Genomic DNA, 17,664 nt, shown 5'->3' with positions numbered 1-17,664 from the left:
TAATGTGTTTGATTTATGACACAAATGAGTTGATGGCCTAGTGGTGGTGGCGTGAGTTAGCATGTGAGAGGACTTTGGTTCGAATCCCTTGGCACGCAAAGGTTGATTATTTTGCTATGTTGGGACGGCAAGAGTTGGTGTTGGTTTTAAACTCTGGTGATGGAGGCATCCCACATCGGGAAGCTAACATAAGAGTAGATGGAAAGCTGGCTTTAAATAGAGCAAACCATGAGGAGAGTAGGCATACTCTTCTTGGCTGATCCCTTTCACTTTGTGACGTGCTCGTTTGGGTTGGGCGTCAACTAAGAGTGTTTGGAGCGCGGATTAACTGCAGTCTCCTAACAGGTGTGTATTTCTCATTACTCTAGCAGTAGGACGGCTATTTTGGGCCGCGATGGGCTGAAATAGGCCATGTGGTCCCAATGGGTCCGTAGGCCCAAGTGGATAAGTTGTAGAATTACTAAAATACCCCTGTAGGGTAGGACTACCGATTTACCCTTGGAGGGTAAAATGACTAATTTGCCCCTCGTGTGTTAATGACTAACTTGTGTGATGATTGGGTTAGTTGACGTGGATTTATGTTAGTTATCGTTAATTCGTAAGTCTAATGTGTTAGTGATCGATTGTAGGATTATTGCGTGGGAGATATCGTCATCAATCGTCATCAACCAAGTGTGTAAACGACACCCTCCCTTAGACTGAATCGGTAAAAGCTGAAATACCAAAACGTTGGCATTTTGTGAACTCGCGAGGTGCGAGCACTCATGAGACAACTGTTAATGAATATGGTGCATTTGGATGATTAGAGTGCAGAGTGTGCACTTTCGTGCACAACGGTATTTTTGGGCTTAATGGGCCGAAAACAGGCCAATGGACCAACGGGCCCACTTTGGTAAAAAGACGAGGTAAGTACTTCTGATTACTTGGTAAACGTTAGAATGAGCATGAAACCTTAGCAATAGGTAATAATTACTGAAATACCCTTATGCATGCAAAATTACGATTTTACCTCTAGGGTTATTTTTTTCTAAAAAGCATGATGTTCTATTTCTGTATACGTATGCCATGACATATTATTTCTATTGCATGGGACATGGGTTTATATTGATGGAGGAAGCGTTCTGGCAGCCTCGCTGCAATCTGGTGGCCTCACCACATATATCTATTCTGGTGACTTCGTCACAATATCTGGCAGCCTCGCTGCAATTTCTACTGTGTGTAGCGGTTGTGTGGGTCGAGTAGTCTCCCCACATGGTGTAAGGCTGGTACGGGGGTGTTATGGATGGCTCTGGGTTGGGATTTCTGCATTCATGATATATTTGTTCTGTATCTGCTATGGGCCTATGGGTTTCATTCTGATTTCTGTACTGGGCCAAGGCCCAGATAAGTCTGACTTTGAGGTTTGATCTGTTTTGGGCTATGGTTGGGTTATGTTACACACTGAGTTTACCGAACTCACCCTTTATTTTCATCTCTGCAAGAAATCCCCAACCATAGTGGGCTTGGAGCTGTGAGGGATTCAGAGTGGCCACATCATCTGCAAATTTGGTTTTTCTAAGTTAGTTTATTTTTATTATTTTTATATTCTGATTTAATTCTGGGTTTTAAGTTGTAATAAGGTTGCTCTTTAAATTTCTTTTTCCGCTATGGTTTTATTTTTTGATTATATTTATACTATGTCGAAACTACTAGTGTTAGGCTACGTGGGTTTTCAAAATTAATGAACGTTTCCAAGACTCAACAAGCACAATAAATGGATAGCCTAAAGATTGATAAACTGACTTTTCATTCAACCGTTGTTTTTACAAAGACCACCCCAATCACTTAAACCAACGAATGCATACTAAGTCGTAAGTTCATGTGACACGTCAGATCTGGCAATAACGTCTGGGTCGGGTTTGGGGTGTTACACATACGGCCATGTGGCCTATGTTTTTCAAATTTTTAAGTTTTTACGAAATTTTCTGTATTATTTTGATTTAATCTCGAATTGTTTCTAAACTATTTTTCTCTAATCAAGTAAAGAAGACGGGTTAAAGGGTGTTACAAGTGTAATCTTTAGTCGTGTTTTAGTAGGTTTTGGTTATGATTGAAGACCTTTAAAATACCTTTAAAATGTTCAATTTAGGCAAATTAACATTTAATCTTGAGACAGTAAGAACATGTCTCAAGACCCTAAGCATAAAATGTGCCAATTGAGATGTTATAATGGCCATGGTCTTGAGACCAACCAATTAGGTCTCAAGACAAGGAAACTTCAAAGCTAAATTACAAAAAAAAGGAGAATTCTATATCAAGACCATTCTCAAGACATGTATTTCATTGTCTCAAGACCTATCAACTTCGAAGCGAAAAATTCCTAAACTAATATAAGGTTTGTCTCGAGATAGCTTGAGACATGGAGTCTCCTGTCTCAAGACATAACATTGAAATTTGATAATTGAGTTTGAAACTGAGTCCTAACTTTTGATTTGACCCTGTATAACTTGATGAATTAGAATATTTGACGTTATGAATGTATGTATGTGTGTGAATACGATGGATGATTAATTTGATAGGAATGATAATTATGAAATTGAATTTATGCATATGTATCAAGTTAGCCTGAGTTGCTTTGACAACGTAATGAGACATCACAGATTCAGATACGACGACTGAGTCGAGTGTAAGGTGTTACAGTTTATTAAATTTTTATTCTTGTAAAAATATAAAAATTTATAGAAAATTTTTGTTAATTTGCAAGTTTGGAATCTTTGTTTTGGTAATAAGGAAATGTGGTGCAAAGAAGTTGATAAGGATAGGTAGAGGTATGAATAAGATAGAATGTAAGAAGAAACAAAATTGAGTAATATTTTTAAGATATTATAATTTTAAAAATAATTTCTAATTTAATTTTTTATAATTGTTTAAAAGTTTTTTATAACATTTAAAATTTTTATAGTTTTTCTGTAACTTTTATTTTTAAAAAATATTTTAAAATTTTTAAAAGTCTTAGTATTTAAAATTAAATACTAAACTAACCCTTCATAAAATAATTTAAAAAATCAATTAAAACGTGAGCTTGCCTCATCACATTTAGCTACTAACGTTAGGTCAAAGCTTTGAGAGAAAATGAACTTAAAAGGGTTCAATTAGGTATTGTTTGCAATGAGTATCTTAATTAATTTTTTATTTATTTTACAGGATGATTTGACATTTTAGTTAAAATTGTTTCAGAATTCAATAGAACTTTTAGGAATTTGCAGTTTTGTAAGAATTATTATTTCAATTATTTGTTTTAATTGTAATAAGTATAGTATAAAATTACAAATACAAGTTTTATTAAGTAAAATTAAACTATTACAATATAAATAGATTAAGAATTGATACGGTTTAGATTAAAGTAAATTAACTAGACTAAAACTCTTACACATAATATAATTCAGAATCCTATACTTGTTTGCTGGTTTGAGTTAAGTGAGAAGAAGGTAGTTGGGCCAAATTGATCCAAGAAATGGAGAACATAGTTAAGGTGATTCAGAACAGATTGAAAGTAACTTTCGATAGACAGAAATCCTATGTGGATTTGAAACGTCGGTACATTGAATTTTCATTGAGTGATAAAGTCTTTTTAAGGGTATCTCTGTGGAAGAAAATTTTGTGATTTGGTCAAAAGGGGAAATTAATTCCTCATTTTATAGGACCATATGAAGTTATTGAAAAAGCTAGACCTGTTGCTTATCAGTTAGCATTGCCTCCGGAACTGTAGAAAATGCATGACGTTTTTCATGTGTCAATGCTTAGGAGATATCGTACGGATCCGTTTCACATTATTTCAATCGAAGATATAGAAATTCAGCCTGATTTATCATGTGAGGAGGAACCGATTGAAATTTTAGCTCTTGAGGTGAAGGAGTTGTGTAACAAACGTGTTCCACTAGTGAAAATTCTTTGGCGTAGCCATAACATCGAAGAAGAAACTTAGGAATCAGAAGAAACGATGAGATCTTAATATCTTCGCCTCTTTTCAAGAAAATTTTGGGGAAGTAATTTATTAAGGGGTAGAGGATTGTAACGACCCGAAAGTCAGTTGTATCGAGAAGTGTATTTTCAGAGTTCTGTTTCCGTAAATTGAGCTCATAAATATTTAATAAAATATTTAAGGAGTAAAGTTAGAAGTAAATTAAATTTCGGTTAGGTAATTTAATTGAATTAGAACTTATTTTAAGTATGGGGATTTAATTGAGTGAGTGTTAAAAGTTGAATTATAATTAAATCATAAGTGACTATAAAACAAAGGGCTTATTAGGCAAATAAACCATTGACCAAGTTACTAGATGGCAATATGATAGCTTGGATTAAAAATGTTATAAATTTGATTATAATAAAGCATGTTAAGTTATTAATATTTCATAATAAGTAAATGTAGGAGAAAAGAAAAATTAAAAAGAAACAAAAACCTTTCTCTTTTATTTCAAGCATGTCAAAATTGGTGGGGGAAGAAGAGAGACTTTTGGCCTTTTAGTTCCATTTTTTAATCTCAATTTGATTGGTAAGTTTTGGTCCTTTTTACTTAAATTATATATTTTTGGAACCTTAAGATCATGAATTATCTCATCAATGTTGGAATTTTTAGAATTTGTTAATATTGTAGAAGATGTCATCTTAGAGAAATTTAAGTTTTGGAGTTGTTTCGATAGATTTGGGGGTTGGAAGTTAAGTGAGACTACCTTGTACAGTGAATTTATAAAATTTTACATTAAGGACTAATTTATAAAAAGATTAGCTAATTGACGGACGAAATGGATAAATTATGATAAGAAAAAGGATGTTTTTGAGACTATTTATTTCGCTGGAAATGTTGGTTGGGTTATTAAATTGTATGGTATGAGAAATTATTACTTTCAGTAGTGATTTCTCTAGTATTAGCTTTAAAGGAGTTAAGTGCTATAAATTAAAATTTCATGGTGTTAAATTATAAATTTCAAGAATTTAGGGACTATTAGTGAATCATATGTATATTCTGTTAGCTACGGAAATTAGATGAGGATGAGATTAATTAATTTTGACGTTAATGACTGAGTTATGTAATTGCCAATTGTTGAGGGTTAAGTGTATAAATATAATTTTATGATAGAATGTTTAAATTGAATTATTTTAATTTTTAGTTAGTTAATAGAATTAAATTATCGTATTTAGATTAAGAAACGAGTAAAACGGTCATTAACCGAGGGAAGGAGAAAGTTATATATTAAGCAACCTCGATCACCAAAAACTGTCGTAAATTCTGTAAGTTCGTATCTCTTTGACTCGAACTATTTAATTTTCATTACTTACAGACTTTGTAATATATATATATATATATGATAATTCTATATGAAATAGATTATAAAAGTATGATGGAGAGTGAATTGGAATAATTGAATTATTGAGTAAATAGTTTTAAATGGTTGGATATGCATAAATGATTTATGTGTATAATTATGGGTTTTATATTAAATTAAATAAGTTCATGATTAGCAATATTGGTCAACTTCAAAATTTTAGTTATGATATGATGGAATATAAATTATTTGATATTGTGTTGGAAGTGTAGGACTTTTATATGCAAACCATTGTCGATTCATTCAACTAGTGCTGGGCACCCAACCTTTGTTGATTTATTTAACTAGTATTGGACACACCATTATATTTGTCGGTTTATATGACTAGCGCTTGGCACAACTTTCATCACTTTATCTGACTAGTGTTGGGTACACTATTATAGTTTTTGGTTTATCTGACTAGTGTTGGACACAACTTTCATCAATTTATCTTACTAATGCTAGGCACACCATTATATTTTTCGGTTTATCTGACAAGTGCTAGTCACAACTTTCATCAATTTATCTTACTAGTGTTGGCAACATCATTATATTTGTCAGTTTATCCAACTAGCACTGGGTGCAAACCTTTGTTGATTTATTCAACTAGTGCTGGGCACACCATTATATTTGTTGGTTTATACAACTAGCGCTTGGCGCAACTTTCATCACTTTATTTGACTAGTGCTAGGCACACCATTGTAGTTTTTGGTTTATCTGACTAGTGCCAAGTGCAACTTTCATCAATTTATCTTACTAGCACTGGGCACACCATTATATTTGTCGGTTTATCTGACTATCACTAGGCGTAACTTTCATCAGTTTATCTTACTAGTGCTAGCAACATCATTATATCTGTTGGTTTATCTGATTAGTGCGGGGCACAAAACTTGGTTACGGTTAACCGTTAAGGCATCGGGTTACATTCATTGAATGACTCATATTTACAAGGTATAATAAATCTAGTGGAAAATTTTTTATGTGAAAGATATCATGGAAGAGATATTAAATGAATTATTGAGTAGTATGGTAAACTTCACGGAGATAAACTTATACATTATGGAATGTAAATTTAGGTCACTAGGTGTAAGTGTGATTCTTTGAAGGAATGAGTTTGCTTAATTTTTTAACCCTTCTTTGAGTGCAAGTTAGGTACTTACTTTTGTTCAACGACTCAACATCCATGACAAATCTCGAACTCAATGTTGGTGAAGTATTTCTTTTTGTGTCATGACATGTACCTAGGATAATGATATTTTGAGTAATAGTCTTCTGGTCTATGATTGAATCTAGTATATGTTACTTATATTGAAAGTCATATAAACTTTAGAATTATGTTCTGTCTTGAAACAAATGTTTGTATATAGTTGTGAATGAAATAAGCATGTTGAGAAGCTTGACTCTTTTGGATGTGTATAATTGTTGATATGAATAGGTAAATGCTTTGTGAAATGGCAACTTGGTGAGATTGGTTATATTTGGTCATTTTGGTGAACGTTGATTGAGGATGAGAAAGTCGTTAATGTCATATGCTCTTTAGCATGGTTATGGAATAATTAGTCTTTTTTTGAGGTGCCTTCGAATGGCATATTGGTTAGGTAAAGGATGGTTGAAATGTTGGCTTGTATTTGATGATTTAAATGTGGTGTCAATGACGGGACATTGGTTAGGCACATGAATTGTAGGTAATTGGTATATTTTGACTTGTTGGAGATTAATTTTTGGTCATGGTTGTAATATGATTTTAGGCTTGGATTGAAGGCCAAATTAGGTGTAAATTTTTCCTTGTTTTTGAAGCAAAATTTGGTGCACATGGCCTCGGCCACGGGTTATCACACGACCATATGTTACAAACGGCCTACCGACATGGTCATCTGTCTTAATGTTTCTGGGTAAAGTGTGACAGCCCAAAATTGACCCTAGTCGGAATGTGGTTTCGGGACCACAAAACCGAGGCATAAAAATAATTTAAAATTTATTTTGATGCCTATAATATGTGTGTGCTCATGTGTGACATTTCTTGATGATTGATTTAGTGTTATAAAGGTGAATTTCACTAGAAGGGACTTAGTAGTGAACTTTGAAAGTACGATAGGGAAATGTGTGATGACTAATTAAAGCATGCATGCAAAACAATGGACTTGCATGTCAAATTCCCCTTTTTATAGCTAGTGGCCGGCCATGACAAGGAATTATGGGCAAAAATCATGTCATGAAACATGTTTGGTAAGTGGGTTATGTTTGAATGAATAGAATAAGGAGTATGGAAAAAAAATGTCTGTGAAGGCTCCTTTCCCCCATTGCCGTGTAACTAAGAAAGAAAAACAAAAAATTGTTCATCTTTTCCTCCTTCTTTTGGCCGAAAATTCTAAGAGGAAGAAGAGATTTTTGCTTCATTTTCTTTGTTTAGAAGAGATCTAGAAGGAGATTTGGCTAAACTTGCATCAAGATTAAGGTATGTATGAGGTTGTGTTATGAGTTTCATGCATGTTTTAGTTGCTAACTTGATGTTCATGTTAGCCATGGTTCAAATCCTTGTTATGCCATGGAAATGGTATTTGGCCAAAGTTGTTATTGTGTTAAAGCCATTGCATGCTAAATGTGAAGCTTGCTAATGATGCATGCAATGATGGATTGTCTACTCTTGAAATTTCTTTGTAGCAATCTTGAGTAAGACATTGAGTTTTCTTTTGTTTAACCATGACCGAAGTTGAAAGGGGCATGATTGTGATGTATTCGCCATGAAGCATTCATGAGCATGGTTTATGCTTCTTGCATGTTAGTTAAAATTTGTGCTTTGGATGGTTATGGACACCTTGAAGTTCGGCCTTGCACCTATATGTGTATATATGTTTGCACATGATATTTTGGTGATGAAGAAAGTGATAAATATGTTTGTTTAAAGAAGAAATTTGTTGAAGAATGTTGTGAAATTTGCATGTACATTCGGCCTAGTACATGTATAGGGTGAAAAACCTTGAAATTATTTTTGATTTTGTGTATTTATGACCATGTATAATCGGCCACATGAGTAATTTGAGCACTTGATGTTATGTTAAAATTCTTGAGCTTAAATATATGGATATATGTATATGTGGCCATATAATGGCGTTTTGGTTCAAAGGTTGAATGATAAATTATAATAAAGTGAGATGATATGAGATGCCGAATGTGATTGACTAGTGAACATTATTGAGAAAAATATTGAATACTTCTACTTGTATTCGTTAAGCTCAAGAGCAAAGGGGAGCTAAATCCGATAAAGGGAAGGAAAAAGTGATCGAATAGCCGTTGAAGCCGTTCGACAACATCCGAGGTAAGTCCTCAAGAAATGACCCTACTCAAATTGTGTGAAATGAAATATGGATGTGAAATGATTATTGAATTGTGTGTGTATGAGTATTTGAATGATACCCGGCTAAGTCCCGGCGATTATGCTAGTGATATATTTGTGTTTGAGCCTTAGTAACGAAAATGAAACATGGATGTGTAATGATTATTGATGTATGTGTGTGCATGAGCAATTGAATGATATCCGGCTAAGTCCCAAGACATTTATGCTAGTAATTATATCCGGTTAAGACCGAAGGCAATTGAGCTAGTGACTACATCCGGCTAAGACCAAGGCATTCGTGCGAGTTGTTAAATCCGGCTTATACCCAAGGCATTTGTGCAAGTCGTTCTATCCGGGCTAAGACCAAGGCATTCGTGCATGTGGTTATATCCGGTCGTATTCCGAAGAAGCTTGGGCTGGAGGTGTGCGTTGGTTGCTGTAATAAATTTAATTAGTACGCTCGAAAAGCCCAAAGGATAAGGTATGTTTATATGTGCATTGGAAAAGTCGATATGTTTGAGTAACATTCGCTCAATCGACTAACGAGTTTTCAGCTATTGAATTGGTTGATATCTTGTGAAAGTATATAATGATGAAGTGTGAAGTAAGTATGATTATGTGAACATGTATTAATGAAATGATTCATTTGGCTATGTGAATGTAATGCTTTAGTTAAAGCTGATTTTATTGCTTGAGACTTACTAAGCATAAAAATGCTTACCCCGTTGCTTTGGCTCTCTGTTTTATAGATTTTGCTCGTTAGCGATCGGATTCGGGATCATTAAAGTCGAAGTCATCTACACTATCAAAGCCTCCATTTTGGGTATAATTTTGGTTGAACTTTGAAATGGCATGTATAGGACTACCCTATTGTAGAAGGTCATGTACCTTTCGGTTTTATGTAAGCTTGGATAGCCATGCGAAAATGGCTTATATACGTTGTTAGTATGATTCTATAATCGTTTGTATGATGATCATTATGGGGTATGGAATGGTTTTGAAAAGATTAGCCATTGGAATGGTTAATCATGATCACACTTGTGCTATGTATGCAAAAAGGGCCAATTGAATCGTAGAAATCATGAAATATGTAAAGGTTACCTTGAAAACAGATGCTGGCAGCAGCAGTGGTGTGTTTTTGAAAAATCACCAAAATTTGTAGAAATGGTATTAAATAGTGAATAAGTTATGTAAATGAACCTTGATGAGTCTACTTTCATATGGAAGAAACGAAACGGTCATAGGAGTTACTTGTTAAGAGATATTAAAGTTATTGTGAGACAGGGCCAGAACGGTTTCTAGGTCCCCTGTCGCGACTTTAAAAATTTTCCATAAATTATCCAGAATGAATTAGAAGTCATTACTTATATGTGCAGATTCCTTTTTTAGTTTAGTTTCATTAGAAACAAACGGAATCAGTATTGAAACCCTGTACAGAGAGATATTCAAGTTGTAAAGCGTAAAGGTCAGTGTAGTCGACCCCTGTAACATGGGTGACTTTAACTAATAAACTGTACGAATTGGCCAGACCAAAAATTCTAGAAATAAATCCATGGATGGATATATGAGTCTAAATTCAGGGAAAATTTACGGAATCAGTTTCCGAGTTGTGAAACTCGAGATATGCTTTTTAAGGCGACAGCGATGCAGTTTTCCAGCTTGCCTTGGAATGTCAAATTGGTCGGTGCCATAAGTGGTTTTGGCTTGTTAACCCCTCGTGTCCGACACCGGCAACGGTCTCGGGTTCGGGGTGTTACAATTTTATTGGTATCAGAGCTACGGTTTAGTCGATTCCAAGACTACCGTGATGTGTTTGGGGTCTAGCTATACATGCCATTAAATGATGAATTGATAGTGTGGTGATTTCTGACAATTTGACTTTGTGTTTGTTTATAGCAATGGATCCCGATCCCAACCGAGCAATGGCTGATGATGTGGAGAGTGTGGCGCTGCTCCGCGCAAGGGACAAAGGTGGCGGACTCTCAACCTATGGCCAGCAATCCGAATGATGAGGCTAGGCAAGCCTTTTATAGTGTGATGAATGATTGGTTTAACCAATACATTCGAACTAACATGGCTGTTCCACAACCTCCATTTCCGACTAATGCAACCCCAGACCTACAATACCTCCGATGAATCGACCAAATAAGGTCAAGTAAGCCCCGGTCGACAGAATTAGTAAACATGGGGCCACCAATTCAAGGCTACGGATAGCGACGATGCCGAGCAAGCTGAATTTTGGTTGGACAACACTATCCGGGTGCTCGATGAGCTATCTTGTATACCCGATGAGTGCTTAAAGTGTACCATCTCCTTGCTACGCGATTCCGCCTACTATTGGTGGAGTACTCTGACTTCTGTGGTGCCTAGAGAGCAAGTGACTTGGGAATTCTTTCAAACCGAGTTCCGAAAAAAGTATATCATTCAGAGATTCATCGACCAAAAGCGAAGGGAATTTCTTGATCTTAAGCAAGGCTCTATGTCGATTCATCGATCACGAACGAAAATTTGTGAGGCTTAGCCGATGCGTGCGAGAATGCATTTCGTCCGAAGCTATTATGTATAAACGCCGAGGATGGGCTGAATGATGATATAAGGATGTTCGTTGGCATTCTCGAAATACAAGAGTTCGTAGTACTTGTTGAGCGAGCTTGTAAAGTCAAGAGCTTAGAAAGGAGAAACAAAAAGTTGATGTGGGAACCGGAGAATTTCAAAAGGTCCTCGGAAAGTCTCTTCAACAGGCATCGAAGAGATTTCGAGATGATGTGAGCCGGTCTAGAGGCGCTTCGGGCTTTTCTAGACGAGATCGCGATCGACCCCTGTGACCACACGAGTCACTTCGATCGCCATGGTGGAAATGATCGCCGAGAGAGAGCGAGTGTCTCGCATTGTGGCAAATGGCATTCGGGAGTCTGTAGGTTCCGTGATCGCTCCTGCTATAAGTGTGGATCGGCTGACCACTTTATCAAGGACTGCCCGAGGTTGCTTGAACAAAATGTAAGTCAAAGTGGAAACTCGAGTGCTACCACTGCTCGAGGTAGGCCATCCAGAAATGCGAGCAATGCTAGTGGTGGTCAGAGAGGGCCGAGAGATGCTACAACAAGACCCGAGGCTCGTGCTCCTGCTAGGACTTATGCCATACGCAAGACGCGAGGATGCTTTGCCTCACCGGATGTTATTACCGGTACTTTCACTCTTTTCGATACTAATGTGATTGCTTTGATTGACCCTGGTTCTACTCATTCTTATATATGTGAAACCTTAGCATCCAGTAAGACTTTGCCTATTGAGTCTACTGAGTTTGTAATTCGGGTGTCAAACCCCTTGGGTCATTACGTGCTTGTCAACAAGTGTGCAAGAAAAGTCCCCTAGTATTCCGAGGTTCTTGCTTTCCGGCGGACTTGATGCTTTTGCCGTTTGATGAATTTGACGTTATTCTTGGTTTGGATTGGTTGACCATGCACGATGCGGTTGTAAATTGCAAAAGCAAGACTATCGAGTTGAGGTGCGCGAATAACGAGATAATTCGAGTTGAGTCTACGGACTTAAAGGGGTTGCCAGCTGTAATATCAGCAATGTTGGCCCAGAAATATGTAAGAAAAGGGTGCGAAGCATACCTTGCGTATGTGCTCGATGACAAGGAGTCAGAAAAAAAACCCGAATCTGCGCGATGGTTTGTGAATACCGGACGTTTTCCACGAAGAATTGCCGGTTTCCCACTGTTCGGGAAATAGAGTTTGGCATCGAATTGGTACCGGTACCACTCCAATTTCGATAGCTCCGTGTCGTATGGCAATCAACGGAATTAAAGGAGTTGAAAGCTCAGTTGCAAGAATTGGTGGATAGAGGTTTTGCCCGCCCGAGTTTTTCGCCTTGGGGTGCGCCAGTGTTGTTTGTGAAAAAGAAGGATGGGACCATGAGGTTGTGCATCGACTATCATCAGCTTAATAAAGCGACGATAAAGAACAAATATCCGTTACCGCGTATTGATGACTTGTTCGATCAACTGAAGGGAGCCTCAGTGTTCTCGAAAATAGATTTGAGATCGGGCTATTATCAGTTGCGAATTCGAGATTCGGACATACCCAAGACTACCTTCAGAACGAGATATGGTCACTACGAGTTTCTAGTGATGCCGTTTGGACTTACTAATGCCCCTGCGGTATTTATGGATTTGATGAATCGGATCTTCAAACCATATTTAGATCGGTTCGTAGTCGTATTCATTGATGACATCTTGGTCTATTCAAGAAATGAGACCGAACATGCTGAACACCTGAGGTTAGTGCTGCAAATTCTACGGGATAAGCAATTATATGCTAAGTTGAGCAAGTGTGAGTTCTGGTTAAGAGAGGTTAGCTTCTTGGGGCATGTGATATCTGCATCGGGCATTCGAGTCGACCCGAACAAAATTTCAGCCATACTTAACTGGAAGCCTCCGAGAAATATTACCGAGGTTCGGAGCTTTTTGGGGCTGGCCGGTTATTACCGACGATTTGTAAAAGGTTTCTCAACGATAGCCACACCAATGACGAAGCTACTCCAAAAGGATGTTAAGTTCGAATGGACGGAGAAATGTTAGAAGAGTTTCGATCAACTGAAAACTTATTTGACTGAAGCCCCAATTCTAGTGCAACCCGAATCTGGCAAAGAGTTTGTCATCTATAGTGACGCCTCCCTACTTGGGTTAGGTTGTGTATTGATGCAAGAAGGTCGAGTTGTGGCCTATGCGTCGAGGCAATTAAAGCCACATGAGAAAAATTATCCGACCCATGATCTCGAATTGGCTGCCATCGTATTCGCCTTAAAGATTTGGCGACATTACTTATTTGGTGAGAGGTGCCATGTGTACTCAGATCACAAAAGTCTCAAATATTTGATGACCCAAAGAGACTTAAATCTGCGAAAAAGACGTTGGCTCGAGCTGTTAAAGGATTATGAGCTGGTCATTGACTATCACCCGGGAAAGGCGAATGTGGTTGCGGATGCCTTGAGTCGTAAATCATTATTCGCTTCGAGCGATGAATGTGCACTTGTCCGCTTCGATCCGACAACGTGTTAGTAGCTGAATTGAAAGCCAAACCATTATTGATACATCAAATTTGTGAAGCTCGGAAGGTCGACGATGAGTTGGTTGCAAAAGCGGGCGAGTGTGTTCGAACAAGGAATCGGAGTTTCGGTCGATGATGACGATTGTTTGAGGTTCGAAGTCGTCGTGTGTTCCAAAGAATTGAACTTATTTCGATAATTCGAACGAAGCCCATTGTAGCCGAATGGCAATCCACCCGGGAGTACGAAGATGTACAACGATTTGAAACGTCGATTTTGGTGGCATGGTATGAAACGAGACATCTCCGACTTTGTTTGAGATGTTTAATATGTCAACAAGTGAAAGTGGAACATCAAGTGCCTTCAGATTACTTGACCGATCACGATACCCGAGTGGAAATGGGATCGAGTCACAATGGACTTTGTATCCGGACTGCCATTGTCAGCAAGTAAGAAGGATGCGATTTGGGTCGTGGTAGATAGACTGACTAAGTCGGCTCACTTTGTCCCCGTACGTACGGATTTTTCAATGGACAAATTAGCCAAATTGTACGTTTCTCAGATTGTGAGATTACACGGGGTGCCTATTTCTATCGTGTCGGATAGAGATCCGAGATTTACCTCGCGATTTTGGAAGAAGTTGCAAGAAGCTTTGGGTACCAAGTTGCATTTCAAAGACCGCCTTTCACCCCCAAACCGATGGTCAATCCGGCGGATAATTCAGATACTTGAGGATATGTTGAGATGTTGCATCCTCGAGTTCGAGTGGTTCATGGGAACAGTATTTGCCTTTGATTGAATTCGCACAACAACAACTTTCAATCAAGTATTAAGATGGCACCCTACGAGGCTTTGTACGGTCGTAAATGTCGTACACCATTGTTTTGGACTGAGCTCGGTGAAAGCAAAGTTTTCGGGGTGGATTTGATTAGAGATGCTGAATAGAAAGTAAAAGTAATCCGTGAAAGCCTGAAGATAGCCTCCGATCGTCAGAAGTCATACGCGGATCTGAAGCGTAAAGACATCGAGCATCAGGTGGGAGATAAAGTGTTTCTCAAGGTTTCACCTTGGAAAAGATACTCGATTCGGTAGTAAGGGCAAGTTGAGCCCGAGGTTCATTGGGCCATATGAGATATCCGAGCAAGTCGGTCCAGTGGCATGTCGTCTGATTTTGCCCCCTGAACTCGAAAAGATTCACGATGTCTTTCATGTTTCGATGCTTCGACACTATAGATCGATCCATCGCACGTGATTAGTCCATCGGTTGAAATTCAAGCCAATATGAGTTATGAGGAAGAACCAATTCGTATCCCGCACGTGAAGTGAAAGAGTTATGAAACAAGCGGGTTCCGCTAGTGAAAGTGTTATGGCTCAAACACGGATAGAAGAAGCTACTTGGGAAACCGAGAACTCTATGAAAGAGCGATACCCAACCCTACTTACGGTAAGATTTTCGGGACGAAAATTTCTTAAGTGGGGGAGAGTTGTGACAGCCCAAAATTGACCCTAGTCGAAATGTGGTTTTGGGACCACAAAACCGAGGCATAAAAATAATTTAAAATTTATTTTGATGCCTATAATATGTGTGTGCTCATGTGTGACATTTCTTGATGATTGATTTAGTGTTATAAAGGTGAATTTCACTAGAAGGGACTTAGTAGTGAACTTTGAAAGTACGATAGGGAAATGTGTGATGACTAATTAAAGCATGCATGCAAAACAATGGACTTGCATGTCAAATTCCCCTTTTTATAGCTAGTGGCCGGCCATGACAAGGAGTTATGGGCAAAAATCATGTCATGAAACATGTTTGGTAAGTGGGTTATGTTTGAATGAATAGAATAAGGAGTATGCAAAAAAAAAATGTGTGTGTGAAGGCTCCTTTCCCCCCCCATTGCCGTGTAACTAAGAAAGAAAAACAAAAAAATTGTTCATCTTTTCCCTCCTTCTTTTGGCCAAAAATTCTAAGAGGAAGAAGAGATTTTTGCTTCATTTTCTTTGTTTAGAAGAGATCTAGAAGGAGATTTGGCTAAACTTGCATCAAGATTAAGGTATGTATGAGGTTGTGTTATGAGTTTCATGCATGTTTTAGTTGCTAACTTGATGTTCATGATAGCCATGGTTCAAATCCTTGTTATGCCATGGAAATGGTATTTGGCCAAAGTTGTTATTGTGTTAAAGCCATTGCATGCTAAATGTGAAGCTTGCTAATGATGCATGCAATGATGGATTGTCTACTCTTGAAATTTCTTTGTAGCAATCTTGAGTAAGACATTGAGTTTTCTTTTGTTTAACCATGACCGGTTGAAAGGGGCATGATTGTGATGTATTCGCCATGAAGCATTCATGAGCATGGTTTATGCTTCTTGCATGTTAGTTAAAATTTGTGCTTTGGATGGTTATGGACACCTTGAAATTGCCTTGCACCTATATGTGTATATATGTTTGCACATGATATTTTGGTGATGAAGAAAGTGATAAATATGTTTGTTTAAAGAAGAAATTTGTTGAAGAATGTTGTGAAATTTGCATGTACATTCGCCTAGTACATGTATAGGGTGAAAAACCTTGAAATTATTTTTGATTTTGTGTATTTATGACCATGTATAATCGGCCACATGAGTAATTTGAGCACTTGATGTTATGTTAAAATTCTTGAGCTTAAATATATGGATGTATGTATATGTGGCCATATAATGGCGTTTTGGTTCAAAGGTTGAATGATAAATTATAATAAAGTGAGATGATATGAGATGCGAATGTGATTGACTAGTGAACATTATTGAGAAAATATTGAATACTTCTACTTGTATTCGTTAAGCTCAAGAGCAAAGGGAGCTAAATCCGATAAAGGGAAGGAAAAAGTGATCGAATAGCCGTTGAATCCGTTCGACAACATCCGAGGTAAGTCCTCAAGAAATGACCCTACTCGAATTGTGTGAAATGAAATATGGATGTGAAATGATTATTGAATTGTGTGTGTATGAGTATTTGAATGATACCCGGGCTAAGTCCCGAAGGCGATTATGCTAGTGATATATTTGTGTTTGAGCCTTAGTAACGAAAATGAAACATGGATGTGTAATGATTATTGATGTATGTGTGTGCATGAGCAATTGAATGATATCCGGGCTAAGTCCCGAAGACATTTATGCTAGTAATTATATCCGGTTAAGACCAAGGCAATTGAGCTAGTGACTACATCCGGCTAAGACCAAGGCATTCGTGCGAGTTGTTAAATCCGGCTAATACCAAGGCATTTGTGCAAGTCGTTCTATCCGGGCTAAGACCCGAAGGCATTCGTGCATGTGGTTATATCCGGTCGTATTCCGAAGAAGCTTGGGCTGGAGGTGTGCGTTGGTTGCTGTAATAAATTTAATTAGTACGCTCGAAAAGCCCAAAGGATAAGGTATGTTTATATGTGCATTGGAAAAGTCAATATGTTTGAGTAACATTCGCTCAATCGACTAACGAGTTTTCAGCTATTGAATTGGTTGATATCTTGTGAAAGTATATAATGATGAAGTGTGAAGTAAGTATGATTATGTGAATGTGTATTAATGAAATGATTCATTTGGCTATGTGAATGTAATGCTTTAGTTAAAGCTGATTTTATTGCTTGAGACTTACTAAGCATAAAAATGCTTACCCGCTGCTTTGGCTCTCTGTTTTATAGATTTTGCTCGTTAGCGATCGGATTCGGGATCATTAAAGTCGAAGTCATCTACACTATCAAAGCCTCCATTTTGGGTATAATTTTGGTTGAACTTTGAAATGGCATGTATAGGACTACCCTATTGTAGAAGGTCATGTACCTTTCGGTTTTATGTAAGCTTGGATAGCCATGCGAAAATGGCTTATATACGTTGTTAGTATGATTCTATAATCATTTGTATGATGATCATTATGGGGTATGGAATGGTTTTGAAAAGATTAGCC

This window comes from Gossypium arboreum, chromosome 1 (assembly GCF_025698485.1).
Source record: "Gossypium arboreum isolate Shixiya-1 chromosome 1, ASM2569848v2, whole genome shotgun sequence".
NCBI lineage: Eukaryota > Viridiplantae > Streptophyta > Magnoliopsida > Malvales > Malvaceae > Gossypium > Gossypium arboreum.
The sequence above is the reverse complement of the archived record's forward strand: the minus strand, read 5'-3'. Positions refer to the sequence as shown.